At 45.0% G+C, this 25,110-nt stretch overlaps 1 protein-coding gene across 1 annotated transcript in view; it reads left to right on the top strand.

Annotated features, from left to right (window-relative positions):
* The window catches only part of csmd3b (CUB and Sushi multiple domains 3b), a gene marked incomplete at its 3' end in the record, with an annotated part of 548,364 nt that overhangs the window by 137,408 nt on the left and 385,846 nt on the right, over window positions 1–25,110 (top strand). The gene's annotated exons all lie outside the window — the stretch shown is intronic.

The following is a 25,110-nucleotide window of genomic DNA, read 5'->3' on the forward strand; positions in this document are numbered from 1 at the left end:
ACCCCTCTGACAGTTGATGATCCTGGGCCAAGATGCAGACTTTGAGGGGAGCAAAAAAAAAACACACACAGCCCAACACCACCACCGTGACAGGAAGAAGCAAGTGCCTTCCATTTTTCATTTATTTCTTTACTCCCATTGCTTGAGTCTCGAGAGCATTATGCGGCGATTTACATGATTGGTGAGTGCCAGTGATTACCGAGCCCTGTCAGAAAAGACATCGGAGCGTTTCACACAATGCGGCCTTTCTTCTCCTGAATTCTCCATAAAGCTGTGGGACATCTTTTAATGAATAAAACATTAATTATCTGTATGACAGAGTATGTTAATATAATTTATTAACAGACACTTCAGAATCAGCTCATTTGCAATGCCTGCAACAACTGTACAATCAATGCCAAAAATAGTTTATATTTAAATTAACTATTCTTCAGGGACCTGTCATGTGATCTACCTTTTGGGCACCCCTGGTGTAGAGAGGCAGGAAATGCAGAGTTACTAGAGTTGGGGATCACATTCTGCAAATGCTCCGTCCTCACGGGAATCAAAACAGGGACTCGGTGATCAGAGCATTGCACCCGTGTGGTATGCAACACACACACACACACACACACACACACACACACACACACACACACACACTGTGCTGACAGTATAGCATGTGCATGATCCTAACAGCATACAGTCAAAAGGACATGTATTAAAGAAGACTTTGTATATTTGTTCAATCATTTTAGGTACATCATGTATCACATGAAGAGTAGAAGGTTAAAGGACATGTATTAACAGTTTGACTGCTTCTTCAAAGGTTAGTGAAAAACACGGCAGAGAACGGATGTTTATTATGGATTCCCATGGGAGTCAATGTTAAGAAGAAGACTTACATTAATGTATACTATTTGCCATCATTTTAGGTACATCATGTATCACATGCAGAAACGCAGAGTAGAAATAGTCCTCCTCAAGCAGAGGTGCTGTTACTTGGCATATTATTTCAGTAGAAGTAAGATTACTTCAAGTGAACACTATACTGCAGTAAAGGTATAAACGTGGAATTCACTTACATACTTCAGGGAGCTTATTTTACATATTGCAATTTGCTGTGTAAACTCCAGGTGGCGGCTTTTACATTTGTACATCATTCCCACGCAATCAATAGGACAAATGACTTTCTACTGGCTTTGTGGAATTGGCCTTGTAACAATGTATGCTGCAGAGTTGAACAATGTAATTCCCTCCCACCGTGTTTGCCCTCTGCACCCACTACATGATGACATGCCACTGGTGCTACCAACATCACTTACTGAATAAATCCAGGCAATTAAGTTTCATTTTGCTCCATGTGTAAGATAATGTGTCTTGGATTACATTAACGTGGGTGCAGGTGTGTATAGCTCATTAAAATGTCTTCAACTACAGTGGCACTCGGGAGTGAAAAGAATGCCCTTTGTTACAACCTAAATGAATTGACAATTTAAAGTACAATCTGAGACTTGCTTTAATGAATAAATCATCTCTCTACCAGAGAGAGAGAGAGAGAGGTCATAAAACTTAAACTTAAGTAAAATATCAGAGTACTTCTTCCACCACTGCCATTTAGTATCTTACAAAAAATTGACAACTTCAAGATAGTATTCAACCTGATGGAGGGGAAAGGAACTGGTCGGAATAACGTGTCCCTTCCACGCGCTACGTCCGGCCGGGGAAATTCCCCTCTGTCAGGTGAAAAGAAGCAGCTTGGACTCCTCATGCATAGAAGGAGGCATGAGGTCAGTCCGCTGCCCCCCCAGGTTGGCAGAGGAAGTGTAGCGCCCAGGATTACATTAGATAATTGGCACTGGGAGAAAAGAAAACTGGGTTACAAAATCGTGGGATAAAAAAAAAAAAAGATAGTATTCAACCCACTGTTGCTCATGAAAGTAAGTAATGTAGTATGTAAGTCGGAGAGGCTATTGTCGCCAGAGTGTGGGAGTCTATCCCCGTTTCGTGATTGTGCTAGACCCCTGGGAGATGGTTTTCCGTGGTGGAGTGCAACACCTACCATCAGCTCCCAGTACTTGCCGCATGACTTGCCACACGCAAGCTCTGAGACAGCATGCAGCACACAGCTGTGTACTGTTGTACGATCTGAGAGTTCAGTTCCAGGTTACACTGGTATTGTTGCAAAGAAAAAGAAAAGAAAGCTATAGCCTGTGACTGCGGCCAAAAAAAGCTTGAGATCAAAAGATCTGAATCAAATAACCGCCATGCCAGCTTCGGGCTGCAAGTTATCTGGCTTCAATCCCATCCATGCTTACTGGAGACCTCATTCTGTGGCTCACTGTCTGGTCTCCCTGTTTTGTTTTGTTTTTTTCGTCACAACATGTATCTGCCTATTCTATTTTTGCTGTATTCGTGTTGTGTTTTAAAATATTCAGAAAAATTCATCTCTGTTCGCGGGCAATACATGTACATGTATTGCACGCAAAGTATTTATAAATACTTTGCGTGCAATACATGTACAGTACATGTATAGAGCACCGAAGTCTGACGTCACTTTCAGTAGAGGGCGTCAGTCCCCAGGTTCATGTATTTGTTTAGTTGCATTGAAATCCCCATTGAGGCGATTTGAGATTGCCTCATATAACAACTGTGTTTGAAAAATAAACATGTCACCCCGGCCGCTTCACTCATATGGATATGAAGAATCAACTGACTGAGCGAAAACGCTAATGTTACTGCTGCTGAATTAGTTAGATTTTCGCTAGAAGCAGACTGTATCATATATGAGTGACTGACTGTTGCAAACGATACAGAGACACCTTCCCGACAATAACGCCGAGACAGCTTGTTTATTTTTGGACCACAACGCTTATAGTAGACGATATTAAGATCACCCCATGTTATTCTCCATAGAGAAATTACTTCCGCGAACCAGGGGAATCGTCGGGATGAGCGAGTTACGTCAGGACTTCGGTGCTCTATTGCACGCAAAGTAAATGTATTTCCCCAGAGGCCCTAAGGAGCTCTAAAGTACAGGTACCCTTTCCTTTGCTGTATAGTGCTCCGCGTGGAGTAAATTATGCATTTGATCCTCCAGAATTTGGGAAATCTGTGTATACAAACCAGCAAACACACCACTATGAAAAAGACATGCCAGACACTTTCTCCTTGATGGTGGTCCTAAGGTGGTCAGGTGTAAGGTGATGGGATGGCGCTTGTTTTGTATCACCTAACGTCCCTGTGTGCTTCCTCATTGACTAATGCATTTAGTGAGGCTCTGGTTGGTGTTCGGTGTGTGACTTCACAGTTCACACCCTATCCGAGTTGTGTCCTCCCTTCGTCAAACCTCAATGAAAACCCCATTTTAGTTGTACAACTCTGTATGCATTTAAGTGAGTTTTACCAACAAACCTGTTAAATTATTCAGTTGTGAATAAGAAATGGCATACAAAGTCACTTAATGTACTGTGAGAGTAGCCTAATTATATGCCACCTATTTTAAATGAGATGTTTGTTTTCAAATCGTGTCTCTGTTGGTTTAACGTATTAATAGTTGATGTTTTTTAAGTGACAGTCGTGTTCTCTGCTGAGCTCAGGAGACACACACACACACACACGCACGCACGTGCACATGTACACTCTGCCTGGTGGCCTGTGTGTGTATGTGCGTATGAACCAACTGTATTCACATCAACACATAGTACAAATGAACACATATTACACATACTATGAAAATCCACAAGGAGGACCTTTTAGAAATCTAGGTCATTCTTTCCTTGGCACATGCTTTTAAAAGAAAGAGCCTGAGCCTGGTAGTTCTCCAACTTAAAGTACTAATCCATCCATGGTTGATTGTTTTCATATCATATATAGGCCTACTGTAGAGTTTTTCCGTCACTGTCAGTCACTCAAGAAAGATTTTCTTAGGAAAAAGCATGCCTCTAGGCTCAATGGGGACAACTACAGTGTGTAAATACTTTACCTTACTACTGGTTACTGTAGTTTGTTCAACAAGTTAGATTGGAGACGTGTCGTGACGTCCAGTACAGTCCCTGACACTATAGCTCTTGCCGTGATGTCATGTTTATTATTCAAATTGATCGCATGCTTATCCAACAAATGTGCAAGCGTGCGGCATGATTAAAAACTGACAGCTATAGGAGACTTGATCTTGAATTTCATAGCCTGCTGTTACAGCAATCATAACCTAGCCATATTGTTAGGAGCGTAGTGATATGTACCCGAGCTAACCCTTAGCCTTGTAAAGACCGAAGGAACTGTGGTTGTTGCCTGTATGAACTGAATGAATGAATATAATCGCAACGTTACATTTCTTTTCAACCTGCAGAGCCGTCGGCTCTCACCAACACAACAAGCTAACATGCTATGCTGCGTCGTAGAAGAGTGTTACGCATGGACAATTGCAGATCTACAAGCTCACAAACGCATCCATCCATGAGGCACTGTGGACTTGCAACTCTGTTCTTCCAGTCCAATCAGAATGGCAGCTCCCGTTCACCGGCCCCGCCTTACAGTTAACCCATTTTGGGCGGGAACCCCTTTTGGTGTTAGTATTATGTTATGCTTTAGCTATTGAAAAATATCAGATCTACAAGCTCGTAGCGCGCCACCGAGTGGCGCGCTACGAGCTTGTAGGTCTGATATTTTTGAAAAATCGAAGAATGACTCGCTGTAAAACCTTTGCCTGTGTCTGTGGTGCGTGTGTAGAGAACAGATAACCCACACACATGGATGCTTCATCGACGGGGAGTCAGTCACCGAGCCAGTCAGTCAGCACGCCACCCAGCACTCATATTGGCTGGTCCTTGGTTTCTCACATACTGTACATAGTACTCACACGCATGGACACACACACACACACACGCACTCATGGACATACTCACAACCAAGCACATACACACAGTCTGGTTTTCAAAAAGGCATTTAAGCACAGTCACTCTCTCAGCCCTGACAAAAAATGTAATGACAGAATGTTTGGTAGGAAAGGGAGGTGTAACAGTGAACTTCTCTGCATGCTCTGTTGCTCTCTCCATTATCCCTCATGTCAGAAATACAAGAATTCAATTAAACAACCATGTAGTGACCTTAGCACGCACGCATGCACGCACACACACACACGCACACGCACATGCACACGCACACACACAAAATACACACATAATACACATACTGTACAGTGTACACTCACAAAATGTTGATGCATCAATTAATCAGTCTGTCAGTTGACCATTCTGCCCTGTGTATCCTCACTGGACCGTGAGGATGTGAGTGCGTGTGTGTGGATGTCAGTTGTCTATTCTTAATGACCTGTTAGAACTAACTAAAATGGTGTTGGCTTCCCTAGGCTCATTAAAGTGCCCTCTCTCGCTTTATTGTGCGCGCATGTGTGCGTGTGTGTGTGTGTGTGTGTGAGTGAGTGAGATAGTATGTGCACTCGTGCATTTTTCAAAGGCATTAGCATGCAAACCTATGTGCTAACCTTGAGCTATTAAATATTAAAACTAGATTATAGAAATCTGACTGAACCCTGTACAGCTTCACACACGCTTGTATAGTACACCACATGCACATGCACATGGGCATGCACACGGGCACGCACGCACGCACGCACTGAAACTCCAATCCAATTCCATTTCCATTGGCTGATGAATCAACTCACTCCCCTCCACAGTGAGGAAAGCATGTCAGACAAAGGACAACGGAGTGTGGGAGCTATTTCAATATTTTCCGTTTGGCAGATATTCATTCTTCCTCCTTGTTGCTGCCACACTGATGCTATACCGATGTGTGTACACTACAGTGCATAGGAAACATAAGGTAGCCAAACCACCTGCTGTCTATAAACACCTGCTGAGAGAACCTTGAAAGATTGTTTTTACTGTGTACTGAAATACAAGAACCGATATGACTCGATATGGAGCTAAATTGGGAATACTACTTGTTTGCGTGATGATGATGTGTCTTTGACTGTCACTGAAGGGTCTGCAGAGCTGGTGCTGAAACTGTTCGTAGCAAAGGTCTGACAACGCCAGTGTAGCAATCACAATGGTTAATTCGATGACAGCTGAGGGATTCAACCATTGGCAATTTGGCTTCCTTTCTCAAGCCAGACAATATCTGTTACCCTGCCCTGCGGAGGTCCGCTGGTTGAGCAGACAGGCAGCTGTGCTCAAACTTGACCTTCAATTAGGCTATTTCTGTAAATTGTAGTATTCATGAAACAAAACAATTTTTTGCTGACAGATTGAACTGGGCCTGTATTCATGGGGTAAAGGTTACCACTTATAGAACACACTAACATTGGCATTTAACCAAGTGATGGACACGTTGGTCCCAAATCCTAATGTGTTTATAGTGTTAATAGCATTATGGCAAATACTCAAAGAATGTCACTGCACTGAGAGACATGCAGCTGCACCCCCCCCCCCTCCCCCTCCCCCCCCAGCTGCTCTATACATCTCCTTACTCAATGTTTTACAGGATTTTGACGGTTGTGTTAATTTACACCATAAAACCGCGATTAGCCACCTTTTCATGTCACGCATCCCCTAGAGGGCGTTCGCACACCACAAGAGGTGCAATGCACCAGGGTTTTGGCACCCCTGGTCTAGATCATTGGAGATCCGTTCATTCATTTCAGTGTGGTATGAAAATCTATGTTACTGTTGTGGGGCTGAAAAAAAGCCCGTGTTGATGTCAGCTACTGTATATGGTCGGTATCACCCACAGAGACGTTCGTTCCATTTGACTGTACAACCCTTAGTGGTTAATTTCACTGCACATGCAGTCAGTGAATTAGGCGTGGTGAGACTGTGATTTGTGTTGTGGTTTAGAGTACATTTTGTTACTGGAAAGAAAAGTTCATTCGGGGATAGAAACTCTTAACAAGCCCACTAAATCATGGATATATAAACGCACAGCTTGCTTCCTACAGCATTATAGCTCTCGTGGTATGTCTGTCTGTCTGTCTGTCTGTCTGATTATCTTATGTTATGCTATATCTTGCCTCTCTTTCTCTCTTTTGCTATTTTACATATAGCTCAATTTGTTTTATCTAAAATTTTGCCCCAGGCAACACACGAAGAGGTGTGTGCGTGCGTGCGTGCGTATGTGCGTGCGTGCGTGCGTGCGTGCGTGCGTGTGTGTGCACATGCATATGTGTGAAGATCTTACATCCAGTTTTCCTATCTCCCATAGGTTACTTTACATAATTTAAAAATAACTGGTCCAAAATGCCCCCTGGCAACAAACCAAGTTAATATTCAACCATTCGCCTTAAGGTGTGCACGTGTTCATGTGGATTTGTGTCAACATACATCTACAGTATGTGTGTGTGTGTCTGTGCGTGCACATGCGTGTGTCAATGACGTGTTTTATGGTGCGTTCTTTTTTCATCGTCTTGTGTACTGTCTCTGCTGCCTTTAAGGAGATAAAGAGTCATGCCTGCTGGCAATGTTAAATGAGTGTGTGTGTGTGTGTGTGTGTGTGTGTGTGTGTGTGTGTGTGTGTGTGTGTGTGTGTGTGTGTGTGTGTGTGTGTGTGTGTGTGTGTGTGTGTGTGTGTGTGTGTGTGTGTGTGTGTGTGTGTGTGTGTGTGTGTGTGTGTGTGTGTGTGTGTGTGTAGGCACGTTAAAACTGAAATTAAATCACAAGGATGAATACCGCACTTTTGCTAGCCTAGCAAGTGTTGAATGAGAGAGAGAGAGTCTCCTTAAACGACCCCTCCTCACAGTCAGGGTTAAAGGTCACTTAACCTGTCATTTCACCCAAGCCCTGACGCCTGACCTCTTCATTAAGTACTGGGAGTCGCAGCAGGGCCAATAAGTAGCAGATCTACATGTACTCACTAACGTGTCACATACAGTATAGCGGCAGGTCAGTAAGCTTGTAGATCTGCTATTTTTGGGCCCGTGCCACCGAAGTATAGACCGGTTAATGGTTATAATTGTATAAAGCATGGATTTGAGGGAGAAGGGTGTGGTGGTGGTGCGTCATAAAGCAGCCAGCTGCTCTGTCACATGTCACACGGTTAATGGTTGTAATCCCGTCCAGAGTGACATCTTTGTGGCAGGTGCTTACTTTGGGATGGCGTTTCAATCGCGGCGTCCAGTGACTGAGCGATTGGATGAACCAGCCCGACTGATTGAGTTTGCAGAACCACCTCCACAATACTGTGTGACTTACGGATATAGATACTGTTAATTCATATACTTATGAATCACTATAGGTATTTTGTAGTGCGGTTTGGAAGCTTTACACCGCTCCAGGTGGTTCGGTCAAGAACAACAAAGCACTTGGGTTGAGGGTTTTACTGAAGAACGTTGAGTTGTACAGAAAGCATGTGTGTGTGGTTCTGCAAACACACAAAAGACATAAACATAAAATTACAATAATTTCCATCAACAAAATACAACTGGCTAAACATACAAACATCACCTGCCTAAAACATGCACACATTTCCAAACACTTTTACAACAGCACATAAATAAATCAGTACTCACAACAAGGAGACGCACACGCTGCTGTGGTCTGTACAGAATGAGCAGAAAACTAGGCTTGAGAACTCTAGTTTGCTGTGCTAATTGCAGGGTGGATACAGGTGCTCACTAATTGAGAATACAGCAGTGATAGGCTATGGTCAATTTGCCCTCTGCCAGTTCTTAATTGAGGAGGTCATCATGACCTCAGCTCAGTACTTGGGTATATTTGAGCTGGCCTTTTTCACAATAGGGGTTGTCTAACTTGTCTTTGGTCAATCGTAATCATAATGGATGGTGTGTGTGTGTGTGTGTGTGTGTGTGTGTGTGTGTGTGTGTGTGTGTGTGTGTGTGTGTGTGTGTGTGTGTGTGTGTGTGTGTGTGTGTGTGTGTGTGCGTGCATGATGTGTGTGTGTATTTGTCGGGTTCAAGGTTAGGCATGTATTATTAGTATTGCCCCTACAGTATGACACCTCTCCCCGTGTGACTCCCCTCCTCTCCATCCCTCCATCTGTGCCTGTCTCCCCCTCCTTCCATATATCTCTGTAATGACTGTCCCTTTAAGGGGCTGCCAGGCCTGACACCACCCCCTTTAAATGCCAGAAGACACGCTATCAGTCTCTACCTATCTCCAAAACCCAGGGGGGGGGGGGGGGGGGGGGGGGGGGGGTGTGTGCGTGCACATTAAGTGTTCGTGTGTGCCTACCCATCAGTCTATATCTGCCTATCCATCAGCAACTGTGTGTGTGTGTGTGTGTGTGTGTGTGTGTGTGTGTGTGTGTGTGTGTGTGTGTGTGTGTGTGTGTGTGTGTGTGTGTGTGTGTGTGTGTGTGTGTGTGTGTGTGTGTGTGTGTGTGCGTGCGTGCGTGCGTGCGTGCGTGCGTGCGTGCGCGCAGGTGTGTTTGTTTGTCTCTCTGTGTGTCAACTCTAATAGTAAGTGATGGGGCAGCCAGCAGCCCAAACAAGCTTTAGCTCAGGGGGGGCAGCACTCACTATCTATCTATCTAGAGAGAGAGAGAGAGAGAGAGAGAGAGGGGGGTTCGGGTGAGGAGAGAAGGATGGAGAGAGTGGTACAATTGGATGAGAGGAAGGGGAGAGAGGGGGAGGCACAGAGGAAGAGGACCACAGGAACAGCAGTCCATCTATCATCTACACAAGGACCAATACATCCCTTTCAACAATGGCATGAAACACTTTGCTGTGTTTCAAGTGGAGGAAAGACACAAAAAAACAAAGTCACCAAAACACACCGTGGTGCATTCATCCCAGTGTGAAGAGACTCACTCTGTCCACCCATGTGACTACGTCTCACTCTGTCCACCTGTGACTACGACTCACTCTGTCCACCCATGTGACTATACGACTCACTCTGTCCACCCATGTGACTATACGACTCACTCTGTCTGTCCACCCATGTGACTATACGACTCACTCTGTCCACCTGTGACTACGACTCACTCTGTCCACCCATGTGACTATACGACTCACTCTGTCCACCAGTGTGACTACGACTCACTCTGTCCACCCATGTGACTATACGACTCACTCTGTCCACCCATGTGACTATACGACTCACTCTGTCCACCAGTGTGACTACGACTCACTCTGTCCACCAGTGTGACTACGACTCACTCTGTCCACCCATGTGACTACGTCTCACTCTGTCCACCTGTGACTACGACTCACTCTGTCCACCCATGTGACTATACGTCTCACTCTGTCCACCAGTGTGACTACGACTCACTCTGTCCACCCATGTGACTACGTCTCACTCTGTCCACCTGTGACTACGACTCACTCTGTCCACCCATGTGACTATACGTCTCACTCTGTCCACCAGTGTGACTACGACTCACTCTGTCCACCCATGTGACTATACGACTCACTCTGTCCACCCATGTGACTACGACTCACTCTGTCCACCCATGTGACTATACGACTCACTCTGTCCACCCATGTGACTATACGACTCACTCTGTCCACCAGTGTGACTATACGACTCACTCTGTCCACCCATGTGACTATACAACTCACTCTGTCCACCCATGTGACTATACGACTCACTCTGTCCACCCATGTGACTACGACTCACTCTGTCCACCCATGTGACTATACGACTCACTCTGTCCACCAGTGTGACTATACGACTCACTCTGTCCACCCATGTGACTATACGACTCACTCTGTCCACCCATGTGACTATACGACTCACTCTGTCCACCCATGTGACTATACGACTCACTCTGTCCACCCATGTGACTACGACTCACTCTGTCCACCCATGTGACTATACGACTCACTCTGTCCACCCATGTGACTATACGACTCACTCTGTCCACCAGTGTGACTATACGACTCACTCTGTCCACCCATGTGACTATACGACTCACTCTGTCCACCCATGTGACTATACGACTCACTCTGTCCACCAGTGTGACTATACGACTCACTCTGTCCACCCATGTGACTATACAACTCACTCTGTCCACCCATGTGACTATACGACTCACTCTGTCCACCCATGTGACTATACGACTCACTCTGTCCACCCATGTGACTATACGACTCGCAGGAGACTCACAATGTATAGAGATGTTCACAATAATAGTTCCATGCAGAGTGTTGGAGTGTGTTCGACAGTGGAAGAAACCCAAGTGGGTTTAACCTGAGAGACACGGTACCTTTCATGACGAATAACACAGGAACACCTCAATAGGCGGTGCTTGCAGAATACCTGGTTTGGTATCGAGGGATGTGCGGTACAAAATAGCCTCCCGGCGTACATTGTACCCGTTTTCCGTTTAACGAAAGAATATATGAAACGTTACACCATTCCTTAAGACTGTCAAAGCCGCACAAGTCATGCTCTGTTAACTTGTCTGTAAAGATAATTTGTTATTGCAGAACACTAGTCTGGTTTTAGTGTATAAGACCATAGATAAAAAAAAATATGAAAAGATAAAAACGTTATCTTTTCCCCCGAGGGGGGATTTGGTCATTATGGTAGCTGTGGATAGAAAGCAGTAGAACAAAAACTACAGTAAGTCGGAAATCAAAGCTAGAAATCTCAAGCGTTTGCACGAGATAAAACATGGATATGTACAGCAGTGGTTCCCAAAGTTAAGGACCTCCAAATTGGAAAAGAGAAGTGCACCTGCACACTCATATGCTCCAAAAGGTTTATTTATTGACGACGTTTCGAGCCAAGGCTCTTCATCTGGTCAAACTCAGGACCCCCAAATTGACACTAATTATCCCACGGACCCCCATTTGAAAACATGCCAGAGACCCCCATAAGAGAAGATTTTTATGGCTCTAGCAGTGATTCTCAACCCATTTAATTTCAAGGACCCCCGGTTTAACATGCATTAGTCTATACGGACCCTCATTTAATGACTATTTATCTCTGGGACCCTGATTTATATTCGAATATTATAATCGAAGTCAATTTAACGTGTGTATTTGTACACTCTCTGAGTTACAGACCCATAAGGGTCCATTTGGTTCCTATAACTGTCATTTTGCCGGGGACCCCCTGGAACTCCCTCAAGGACCGCTAGGGGAACCACTGATGTAAAGAGCAAAGTGCAATTATTGTCATGTGTGTGATAGTGTGCAGGATACAAGCTTCTCCATCCTCCACCCATCCATGTTGATTGAGTTTTATATTAATTATACTGGCCCTTTCATTAGATACTGTATACAGTAGACTGTGATGTGGTTGCCTCCCCATGGAATCACTAATGCATATTCATGTCGGGATCAAAATATGGAGTACAGTATGCTAAAAGTCTTCATCCCAGCGTGTGTGTGTGTGTGTGTGTGTGTGTGTGTGTGTGTGTGTGTGTGTGTGTGTGTGTGTGTGTGTGTGTGTGTGTGTGTGTGTGTGTGTGTGTGTGTGTGTGCGTGTGTGTGTGTGCGTGCAAAACTGTAGACGATCATAACGCCCGCTGTCCGTTGTTTTCAGTGAGTACAAAGCAATGTAAATGCACGTGTCTGATTCTGTCTGTCCAAGGCAGTGACTTACAACTCGCAAACAGTCCAACATCTGTCCAAACAGAGTAGCAACTAGTAGTAACTAGTTTGGGTATATAGTCACAGCATCTAGGAGGCACCAGACAGGCCAACATTAGTTCTGATTTCCTCCCTCTCCACCCAAGCCTCTGAATGACGTCATTTTGTAGTTTCTACCCCTCCGAACTGAACAGGTTCTGGTGGAGTAGCCTCATCAGGCTTAACTCGATCTCAATGTAAATAAAGCCAACCGTGTCATGCCAATGCAGCAGTGACACATAAACCCTGCGTGCTCCAGTTAAGCATCACTGTCGGGCGGAAACCTTGTATGTTGGATGTTAAACGAGAAGTAGGCCTATTTGATATCAGTTATGACTGTGCTGCTGACAGTCTGAAAACCCAGTGGTCCCTCGGCCAGGGGTTGGCCGACAGACTGGAAGTGGCTCGCCAGCCCGGAACCAACTCGTATACCACCGTCTGACAAATCATCGGCCAGCGAAAGCTGCCTGTGTGCGCACTGAGGTAGACCGTTTCCACCACTTTTGTGCGAGCGACACTATCGCACCACAAAGTATAAAATAGCACATTTATTTATGAAGAAGACCATAAAAAGATGAAATCCGGGAGATAAAAGGTTTTCGGCCAAGAGCGACGATATATATTTGTCTCTGCTTGTTTGTCTTGAACGCTTCTGGGCTGACAGGAGGGTTAATGCAGCATTCAACCCCACTCAAAGTCTCTGTTGGAAGGGGGTTTTTTGTGGAGGCGGGGGGGGGGGGGACACCAGAACGAGCAGCGATGGCCCCTGTCTGTCAACTCTGGAGCTCCAGGACAAAGACCCCCTTCCTAGCTTCTCTCTCTGCCCCCAAAGACGCTTATCATCCCTGGACATCAGGGCTAGGCCGAGAGGGATTGGATGTATGCTCTGCAGGGAGGCAGTGGCAGTGAGAGTGACACACACACACACACACACACACACACACACACACACACACACACACACACACACACACACACAGACACACGCAGAATCTGGCAGGTAGGCAGATACATTCACAGAGTAAGATAAACAGACTACACACATGCTGAAGCACAAATGGAAGAGTAGCATGGATGTGCAAGCGTGCTCACACACACACACACACACGTGCGTGCAAACACACACACAAAGTCTTGCTGGCACCACCAGTGGATGCTATCTGCTGGGAGGAAATTGGTTTTCTCTCATTCGTACCCTTAGTGTGCATGCTCCTGCTGTGTGTGTGTGTGTGTGTGTGTGTGTGTGTGTGTGTGTGTGTGTGTGTGTGTGTGTGTGTGTGTGTGTGTGTGTGTGTGTGTGTGTGTGTGTGTGTGTGTGTGTGTGTGTGTGTGTGTGTGTGTGTGTGTGTGTGTGTGTGTGTGTGCATGCCTTCATACCGAGGTCATTGAGTGTCTGTTGTCTCTCTGAGTGACATATGAAGACCGTAGAATAAAGGGATGTCTATGGTTGACCAGGCCAGAGGCCACTGCAAAGTGTGTGTGTCTGTGTGCATGTGTGTCTGCCTTAGTGTGTGCGTGCGTGTGTCTGTGTGTGTGCATGCACATGCCTTAGTGTGTGTGCCTAAGTATATGATTGTCTGTGTGTCTCTAGATTTACGTGTCTGTCACTAATTTAATGGATAGCATGTCACCATGGTCAAGGATCACCCCCCCATCTCTTACACACACACACGCGCGCGCGCGCGCAGAGTTCAGACTACTGTAGGTATAGTGAGTGACTGATTTATGACACAAAGATGTCTATTGACCACATGTAACCTGAAGAATGACTGCATGCGTGCGTGCATGCATGCGTGTGTGTGTGCGTGCGTTTGCGTGCCACTCTGTCAGTTGTTGTGTAATCCATCACCGACTGCAGACCCTGAACTTTGGTCTCATGGTAGAGGAAATACATAAGGAAAGGAGGAGAAAAGAGGATAGGAGGAGAGAAGGAAGTTTATGAGAGGGGGAGAGGAAAGGAGAAGAGCTGAGAGGAGAGGAGAGAAGGGAGGTTATGAGAGGAAAGGAGAAGAGATGAGAGGAGAGGAGAGAAGGGAGGTTATGAGAGGAAAGGAGAAGAGATGAGAGGAGAGGAGAGAAGGGAGGTTATGAGAGGAGAAGAGATGAGATGAGAGGAGAGGAGAGAAGGGAGGTTATGAGAGGAAAGGAGAAGAGATGAGAGGAGAGGAGAGAAGGGAGGTTATGAGAGGAAAGGAGAAGAGAGGAGAGCAGAGGAGAGAAGGAAGTTTATAAGAGGGGGAGAGGAAAGGAGAAGAGATGAGAGGAGAGGAGATAAGGGAGGTTATGAGAGGAAAGGAGAAGAGATGAGAGGAGAGGAGAGAAGGGAGGTTATGAGAGGAAAGGAGAAGAGATGAGAGGAGAGGAGAGAAGGGAGGTTATGAGAGGAGAGGAGATGAGAGGAGAGGAGAGAAGGAAGTTTATAAGAGGGGGAGAGGAAAGGAGAAGAGATGAGAGGAGAGGAGAGAAGGGAGGTTATGAGAGGAATGGAGAAGAGATGAGAGGAGAGGAGAGAAGGAAGTTTATGAGAGGGGGAGAGGAAAGGAGAAGAGATGAGAGGAGAGGAGAGAAGGGAGGTTATGAGAGGAAATGAGAAGAGAGGAGAGGAGAGGAGAGAAGGGAGATTATGAGAGGAAAGGAGAAGAGATGAGAGGAGAGGAGAGAAGGGAGGTTATGAGAGGAGAGAAGGGAGGTTATGAGATGAAAGGAGAAGAGATGAGAGGAGAGGAGAGGAGGGAGGTTATGAGAGGAGAGGAGAGAAGGGAGGTTATGAGAGGAAAGGAGAAGAGATGAGAGGAGAGGAGAGAAGGGAGGTTATGAGAGGAAAGGAGAAGAGATGAGAGGAGAGGAGAGAAGGGAGGTTATGAGAGGGGGAGAGGAAAGGAGAAGAGATGAGAGGAGAGGAGAGAAGGGAGGTTATGAGAGGAAAGGAGAAGAGATGAGAGGAGAGGAGAGGAGAGAAGGGAGGTTATGAGAGGAAAGGAGAAGAGATGAGAGGAGAGGAGAGGAGAGAAGGGAGGTTATGAGAGGAAAGTAGAAGAGATGAGAGGAGAGGAGAGAAGGGAGGTTATGAGAGGAAAGGAGAAGAGATGAGAGGAGAGGAGAGAAGGGAGGTTATGAGAGGAAAGGAGAAGAGATGAGAGGAGAGGAGAGAAGGGAGGTTATGAGAGGAAAGGAGAAGAGAGGAGAGGAGAGAAGGGAGGTTATGAGAGGAAAGGAGAAGAGATGAGAGGAGAGGAGAGGAGAGAAGGGAGGTTATGAGAGGAAACGAGAAGGGATGAGAGGTGAGGAGAAGGAAGCATAGGAGAGGAGAACAGAGGAGGAGAGGAGAGGAAAGGAGAAGGGATGAGAGTAGAGGAGAAAAGGAGTTTATGAGAGGAGAAGGAAGCATAGAGGAGGATAAGGGAACATGGAGAAGGAAAGATAAATAGGAGAGGAGGGGAGTGTTGGAAGGAGATAATATTGTTTGTATTCATTTCAAAATAACCTTCATGCAGACATAGACACACATAGACACACATACATGATTGACTGAATGGGAAATGAGGTGATTGAACTCCAGAAACTCTCACATAATACAGTATACAGACGCAGCTCTTTCGCACGCGAGCACGCACGCACGCACACACACACACACACACACACACACACACACACACACACACACACACACACAACCTTTGAAATAGTTGAATAAGCCCGAACAAACTTTTAGAATTGGAATATGTGTGTGATGATAATGAAGATTTATTTGCATATTAGCCAGAAATTTTATGACGAAATAGTGCTGAAATAATAGAAACCCATGAACCACGACCCTAAATAAATAAGAATATGTAGCCTTTCGTCACAGTTTCTAGTGTATTATGTCATGTGTATATTTGACCCCAAGATATCGGTGCTATACTGTATACGGTTTAAGTAAAAAAAATAAAAAAATAAACATTGCCTTTTTATGACTGGCAAACAAACAAACAAAACAAAAACAAGCAATCCGTATAGGCTCCGCTCATTGGTAGTGACGGCTCATCTCCTGGAAGTGAGCAGCACCATATGGCGCCATGATAACAACCTCTCTCTAAATGTCTCTAGCCCTTTCTGGGCAGGAACCTCTTTTGAGCACTTTTAAGCATTATTTAAAACTTTAACTATTGAAAAATGGCAGATCTACAAGCTCATAGTGTGGCACCGAGTGCCGCGCTATGAGCTTGTAGGTCTGCTATTTTTGAAAAATCGTGAAAATGTGGCGCAAACCTTGGAATATTCTTTCAGAGCGACCGATTTTAACTCACATCTTTGCTTCTGGGTGTGCCCCTGGAACAACATATTTTGAGATGGGTCGGCGGCCAATTACATATAATGTTTGGAGTCCTTGACATGAAATATTGAGCGATATAGGCCTAGAAACATAGGTATTTCAGAAAACGGTCAGGATTTAGAAGACATTTTTTTAATTTCGACGTCAAGCCTAGATGTGCTAGTGAACTCCTGTCACCGTGCCGGTGAGAGCGTTGAGGCAGGTTGTATCACAGTGTGCTCTGGCAACATGGCTGCTCACCGCCGACCAGTGTTGCCATGTCTGCTTATCATTAGCGATTTTGGGCTTGTTTTTTTCATGTAAAGTTGCTTGTAAATTATCTACAAAATGTCTTGACATAGGGTTTTCAGAAATGAAATAGATGTTTCTGTGTCAGTGGTTCTCAAACTATTAGTGTCTTGAATTAAGTCATGATAATTATTTACAGTTAATTTGTTTAATAGCTGTACAGCTTACGTATGTTTAACAAAGAAAAAGCAACATGAACAACAAATTAATCATACAAAGCATATACAGTAGGTTAATATTTTGCCATTTTTACTTGGCTCATGCTGTTCCCAGTTGAATGTAACTGTGCATGATTCAATAGATTTCTCCTGTGCTGTGACACAGGTTTGGGTCACAGTTCTCCACCACTTCTCTAATCTATATTCTGTTGTATATCCCTGCAATTGTCCAATCTGTACAGTGCATCGGTACCAGACAGAAAGTAGAGCACTTTATCTTAATTTCTAAGGAGAGAGAGAGAGATAGAGAGAGCGAGAGCACTGAAGGATTTTATTGGGGGATGGAAGGAAAGTGATTCTATATATCTCCTGGGACAAGACAGAGAGAGAGGGGAGAGAGGGGGAGAGAGAGAGAGAGAGAGAGAGACAGACACAGAGTAGGTGAGTAAATGGCCAGGAAATTGACACAGTTACCCTTTTCCCAACAGAGAAAGAGCGGGATAGAAAAGAGGTAGTTTGGAGTGTTGTGGTTGTTTAGTTTGTGGGGTCATATGGAGGGTCACAATTCAATAAAACACACACTGACACGCTCACACACACACACACACACACACACACACACACACACACACAGAGTCAATGGTCTCTGGACATGGCTACTTCAGTGGTTAGGGACTGGCTGCTACAAACATAGTGACTATTGCTGGGGGAAGGTATACAGTCTTAAAAGCGGCAGAGAGTGAGACTGCCAATGCGGGACAGAATGTTTTACAGCTGTCGTTCATTTGTGATATTGTTGGATATACCTGAGAAGAGTGACCATGCAGCACAACGGGACTATAAAGGTTCAAGGTTGGGTACTTTATTGTTTTATCTTGTGTGCATAAGAGTACATTTATTTTGGTTTGGCTGAATTCCTTCAAACAAGCAGCACGGATTTACCTTTTCCCTGTTTTTTTCTCGTTCTTCAGGACGTGATGAAATGTAAAATTATATTCATTTTTTCACTACCAAACCTAAACTCATTTTTCCCTCCATTCTTTCTCTTAAGCTCTCTTTAATGTTGTATCATTTACTGGCTTTCCCGTCTTCATAGCAGTGATGGTGGTCATGAAAAATCTCTTTACTCCGTCAGCAATAAAGACGCTATCAGAGAGAAAGAGAGAGATGGGGTCTCACAATCACATTAGCCAGGCTCTGTGCTGTTTTGGGGAAAATAAAGTGTGTGTGTGTGTGTGTGTGTGTGTGTGTGTGTGTGTGTGTGTGTGTGTGTGTGTGTGTGTGTGTGTGTGTGTGTGTGTGTGTGTGTGTGTGAGTCAATAGTGTGTGCGTGTTTGCATTCTAAAAAGAGAGAGCACTCTGCTGATATTAGCCATTTCTTTATTCAGTTTCTAATGCGATTCCACTTCATGCATGATACACACACACACACATACTGTACATAGAAATTGTGTGCGCATGCACGCACGCGCGTACGTACATCTGCTCATCCACACAAACACGCACATACAGACAGGCACAAACTGATACACAGACACAAGTAGATACACACACACTCGCTGGGGAATAGAGCCCCCCCCCCCCCCCCCCATCTCCTCGTCCATAATTCTGGAGATACACCTGACACACAGGAAATCAGCAAGCAGTACGCCTACACACAGGAAATCACAGTCTGTGAGTGTGTGCGCGTGCGTTCATGCATGCGTGCGTAGAGTTGTACACAGAGACTTTTCTCACAAACGTTTCATACTTACAACACTAGGTTACTACAAAAGGTAATTGCACTATAATTCATATAATAACCCACATAATGGTGAGCTTGGCTGGTTGGAGAAGGGGGGGGGGGGGACCTGAAGCACGTGCACACATACAGTATATCTGTATCATCGAGACATTACAGTTACATTCACATATTAGGCTCAACGTGTCAGTCTAGTCTAGTAGGACTATAGTGAATAATACTAAAAAACGCTGTAAACATTTTGTTAAAATATACATGTTTAGCCCCATGTTCGAATGCCCCCGCCCTCCTGTCAACAACAGCTAAAATCGCTAAAACGAAATTAAGCAGCAATTGAAAAAAAAATAAACAAATGCACTCATCTTTTACTTCTTCTAATAACCTAAAATATGAACCATGGTTGAAAAAAAAAAAAGTGGTGGTGTCAACTGTCGACTCTCTGTTCGGTTGACATCCACCTTTCGATTGGACTCTTTCACTTCCATGGACTACTGTGTCGCAGTTCAAAACAGATCCCAACTGATTCCCGACCAATCAGTATGCAACTTGGACGGTGCTAAAGCCCACAGCGCAGCCATCTGCTTTATTATCTATAGATTTACGGCGCCTCTGATGATTAGGCGGAAGCGCCTGAAAATGGTGTCCTTGTACTGTGTTCCTCTGTGTGGACGTACATAAATTGTTAAAGCGTGCCTGCGTGCGTGCGTCTGTGCGCGTCCGTGCGTACCTGTTAGCACTATAGTGACTGAAGCATTACAAATATGATTTAACAGAGCAGGAGGAGATGGAATGCAGCGAACACAGGAAGGGGAGTGTCGAGGGTGTTCTTTACATAGCGGAAACATTTCCAAAGCTCCTGGCTGCAGCGTGAGCACACGCCGTATACACAATAAAACCATCAGCGTGAATCTAACTCAAGATGCGTATACATACAGTATACATACAGTATACATACAGTATACACGAGCAGCTCGTCTATACGGAGAGACATAATGCATTCCGAAGCTAAGAAAGATTCCTCCTTTTTGGAGAGCGCTTATTGTTAGTTGAGGCGCACAAAGTGAATGTGGAACTATTGTGATGAAGGCTTGTTAATTATGCGTAGTTTCAGAGTTAGTTCAGGCAGGTATAGTAGGCCATAATGCACGTGTATCACATGTGGCTCTTGGAACTGTGACAAGACTGTACAACTTCCCCTTTTTTTTCAATAAAAATGTACAAAAGTACAGCAACATATACTTACCAAAGTAAGTGACATTTTTCAAAATAAATAATATTGTTTTTTCTTTTTCTCTTCTAATATTTTTTTATCCCACAATTTTGTAACCCATTTTTCACCCATGTGTCAATTATCTAATGTGATCCTGGGCTCTACACACCCAGAGCAACAGACTTGAACTCATGCTTCCTTCATGCATGAGTGTCCAAGTTGCTCCTTGACACCTGACAGTGGGGAGTTTCCCTGGTTGGACGTAGCGGGTGGAAGGAACACGTTATTCCAACCAGTTCCTTTCCCCTCCATCAGGCGCCCCGGCTGGCCAGGGGGAGGCAGTTTAGAGACCAGGATTACTGCATGTTTTTTGTGAGGGTACCTTCCCTAGGGGACACGGGGAGAACATGCAAACTCCACACAGAAGGGCCCTTTCGTAATTTTTCTTTCTGCCATCACGAATATATTCGGACCCCCTAGGCTAGGGTACGGCAGGTGCCAACTACGAACATGTTCGTAGACAACCGTATACTCCATTTATGAAAGCGGCGACCGTGTGTGTGTGTGTGTGTGTGTGTGTGTGTGTGTGTGTGTGTGTGTGTGTGTGTGTGTGTGTGTGTGTGTGTGTGTGTGTGTGTGTGTGTGTGTGTGTGTGTGTGTGTGTGTGTGTGTGTGTGTGTGTGTGTGTGTGTGTGTGTGTGTGTGTGTGTGTGTGACTTGACTGCAGAAGCGTCACCAGAGGGTGCTGAAAGTACCTCTAGTTGTTGTATGGGTGGTCTGTGTAGGTAAGCTTTCTTTCTTTCTCTCTTTCTTTCTTTCTTTCTTTCTTTCTTTCTATGGCAATAGCACATTGATGTGTCCCTACATTGAACCCCCCCGCACCCTTGTAGTGTTTTAGTGCAATACTCTGAGCTCTTATTCAGGGGAATTGAAACCATATATAGCTTGCTTTGTCTCAACATAATCAATGTTTGTGCAGTTAAGAAAAAGCAGACCATTTGTCAGATTGACACTTCTCCATTTCTGAGTCTATCCAATGTTTCTTTTTTTTAATGGAATCATTTGCCCTGTGAATTCACGGAGCATATACTATGTACAAAGACATGAAACCCTCAGTTCAGAAACGCCACAAACTGGATAGGCGGCCACCGAGTGTGTGCATGTTCTCTAATAACCTGCATCATCTGCCAGTATGAATGATTGCATGCTTTTGATGTGCCTATAAGTAGTCGTTGAAAGGGAGGGAGAATACTTTGTGCTGAGGTGAGGCTTAATGAAGACACTACTATACAGAGAGAGAGAGAGAGAGATGGAGGCTGACATGAAAGGAAGGGTGAGACAAAAGATGAGATGAGAGGTGGGCGAAACACTTAAGCAAAGACAGGCAAGACAGAGATGGATGAGGGATAGAGAGAGAAAATAAAAAACATGTAAAATGGTGCATTTATATAGCGCTATATTCCTACACCAAAGGCGGAGGAAACTATGCAAGGCAACAACCAGCCTGCACATTAGGGGTTCTACACTCACTCTGCGGGGAGCCCGGGATCGAACTGGGAACCACACGGTTCTCATCCGGTCGTTGTACCGGCCACTCTACCAGATTGACACCGGCGCCATATAGGATGAAGAGTTGTTTGGGGGTCTGCTTAAAAATAGTACAATGGTGGATTGTTGCTTACCACACTGAATGCTGAGAGGAGGATGTTTTTTAATGTGAACAAGAGGCAGGAATAGGAAGGAGAAGTGGAAGTGTCAAATGAGAAAAGATGAGAGGAGAGGAAGCAGAAGAAAGACTTAGGACTAGGAGGCAGAAGAAGAATGAGAGGAGCGGAGGGAGGTGGCAGAGCGATGTTGGGAAGATGGAGAGAGCGATAAAACAAAAGACGAGCTATGGAATCCCCCTCCCAATAAATAAATACCTAGACGAGGGGGGAGTTTGGAGCTATGGAAACCCCCTCCCAATAAATAAATACCTAGACGAGGGGGGAGTTTGGAGCTATGGAAACCCCCTCCCAATAAATAAATACCTACAATGAAACACTGAGAAGAGGGTCGAAAGGAAGAAATGAAACATGGGAGGGATGAAAGGAAGGAGAGGGGGAGAGAGAGACAGGGAGGGGGGGTTGTTGGAGGCTCGAGATGGGAGATGAATCGGCAAACACATCGATATCAGCCGATTTCAGTTGTTTTTAGATTAATCAGCATCGGTTTGATTAATCAATCAGACCGATTAATTAATCTGTCCGATTAATCGGTCTGTCTTTACAGATAAACAAGCCCAAAGTATAACAGCTTGAACAGATCTACAAGCTCACAATATAAAGGTATTTAAGTTCAATCTGACTTGCCTAAGCCTGCAGTGCAGATACCCTGTTACATGTATTTTTCAGAATGGACAAAATTATTATAATGTTTCAATACAGAATGAGATCATATCGACATCGGTATAATATCGATTATCGACCATAACCGCAATTCATTATATCGGATATCGATATCGGCCAAAATGTCTCATCGGCACATCCCTACTCGAGACATGCATGGGGAGAGATGAGAGGAAAGGTTAGAAAAGGGATGAGAACAATTTACAAGATAAAAAGAAAGGAAATATGGCGGAAGGAGAAGGGGGGGTGACACAATGCAACTGTATGTGATATGATGTCTCCATCCCTCCCCCCCCCCCCTCTCTGTCAATACCCCTCACCCATTCCATGCTTCTCCCCCTCCCCCCCACCCCCCATCCTTCTTTTTCTTACTTTCTTTTTCTATGATGCAAGAAATATGTATTTGGCGCTGCACTGTGGCGACATGGACTAGGGCTACGCTTGCATGCAGGCCCTTTGTCTAAGACAAATGTCTTCCTCTGGAGACTAATAAAGTATATCTCATCTCATCTCAAGGGGGAGGTGAAGATGACAGAGAGAACAGACAGAGTAGGGGTAGAGTCTGAGGCGGACGGGATGGGGAGTGGACACATGAGAGGAGAGGAGGGGTGAAGATGAGAGACAGAGTAGGGGTAGAGACTGACGCGGACGGGATGGGGAGTGGACACATGAGAGGAGAGGAGGGGTGAAGATGAGAGACAGAGTAGGGGTAGAGACTGACGCGGACGGGATGGGGAGTGGACACATGAGAGGAGAGGAGGGGTGAAGATGGGGAGTGGAGACATGAGAGGAGAGCAGGGGTGAAGATGGGGAGTGGAGACATGAGAGGAGAGCAGGGGTGAAGATGGGGAGTGGAGACATGAGAGGAGAGCAGGGGTGAAGATGCTAACTGTAGATGAAAGGGAGAAGAAACAGGTATAGAAACGGAGGGAACAAACAAACGAATGCAGAGAGAGAGAGAGTGCAAGCTGGTGGAAATGGAGAGAGATGAAAGGTTGGAAGAGATTGAGGGGTAGATAGGCGAGCCGCAGGGGGTCTTAAGGAGACCTTTCTGCAGGAAAGACCAATGGGATGGGTCTTTTTTTACTTATTTTTTTGTATTGCCTGCGTTGCCCTCGCATGAACTAGGAACTCGATTCCCTCCTATTGCAAAGTGTACATACATGCAGACTTCATATATGTCTGTCTGTCTGTCTGTCTGTCTGTCGACTGTCGGTGTCTGTATGGATGTATGAATATACAAATAAATGTCAAAAGTAGCTAAAATAGCGTGCCGCATTGCGACACGTTGTGAGCTTGTGGATCGGTTTACATTTGCTGATACAAGTAGTAGGCAGATACAAGTTGTCTTTGTTCGTAAATTGGAAATACTTGCAAGTAAAATACCTCAAAACTACAGTATGTACAGACAGTACTTATAAGTAAATGTACTTGGTTTACTTTTACACAACCGGATGTAGCTTTCACACTGAAAAATATCAAGAGACAGAGCGGGCGATAGAATGAGAAGCTGAGATGAAAGAGAGGATGAGATGAAACACAGACAGACAGAGGGGAGGGGGGGAGAGAGAGAGAGAGGACAATTAAAGCCGGCAGCCTATATTGTAGGCCTATCTCTTCACGGTGTGTTTGGTGTGAGCGTCATCATCGTCTCCACTTTGAGCTCAACTGTTCCAGTCTTTAAAATACTCATGACGTGCATTTCTAGAGGGCCTTTTTTGATGTGTGGGGGAGGTGACAGGAGCAAAATGACACACGCACTGCAGGCACACACACACACACACACACACGCACGCACACACACACACACACACACACACACACACACACACACACACACACACACACAGTAGGAGTATGCTGAACAGAGTGACGGGTAAGTGCCCGAGGGTGAAGGTTGAGGGAGGGGAGGAGGAGTGATAGATAAATGTCATGGGGGGGGGGTGTGTAAGTACTGTACTTATGTACACTTTTGAGGTATTTGTAATCCACTACATTTATTTGAAAACGTTTAGTTACTAGTTACTTTCCCTATAGTTATTTTAGAATAGATCGGCTATTTCAAAATAAGTTTTATTCATTTGAAAACTTGAAATGAGACATTCTACTACTTTTACTTTTGGTACTTTAAGTACATTTTGCGTGAGGGAGTTTAGGTGAATTTCATGCCAGGAGTAAAAGCAAAGGCAGAGTGGATGGAGGCTAGAGGAGGAGAGATGAAAGAGGAAGAGATGAGGGAGGGAGGGAGGAGGGGGGGGGATGTATGGGTAGCTGCAGGGAAAGAAGGAGGAGGAGGATAAAAAAACCACTGTCGCAGCGGAAACAGAGAAGTTTGGCTCTGTTCCAGACCTGATGGAGGAATACAAACCCAAAACAAAACAACATGCCCTCTCCTCTCCTCTCCTCTCCTCTCCTCTCCTCTCCTCTCCTCTCCTCTCCTCTCCTCTCCTCTCCTCTCCTCTCCTCTCCTCTCCTCTCC

Source organism: Protomyctophum parallelum (genome assembly GCF_964188405.1).
Source record: "Protomyctophum parallelum genome assembly, chromosome: 1".
Taxonomy (NCBI): domain Eukaryota; kingdom Metazoa; phylum Chordata; class Actinopteri; order Myctophiformes; family Myctophidae; genus Protomyctophum; species Protomyctophum parallelum.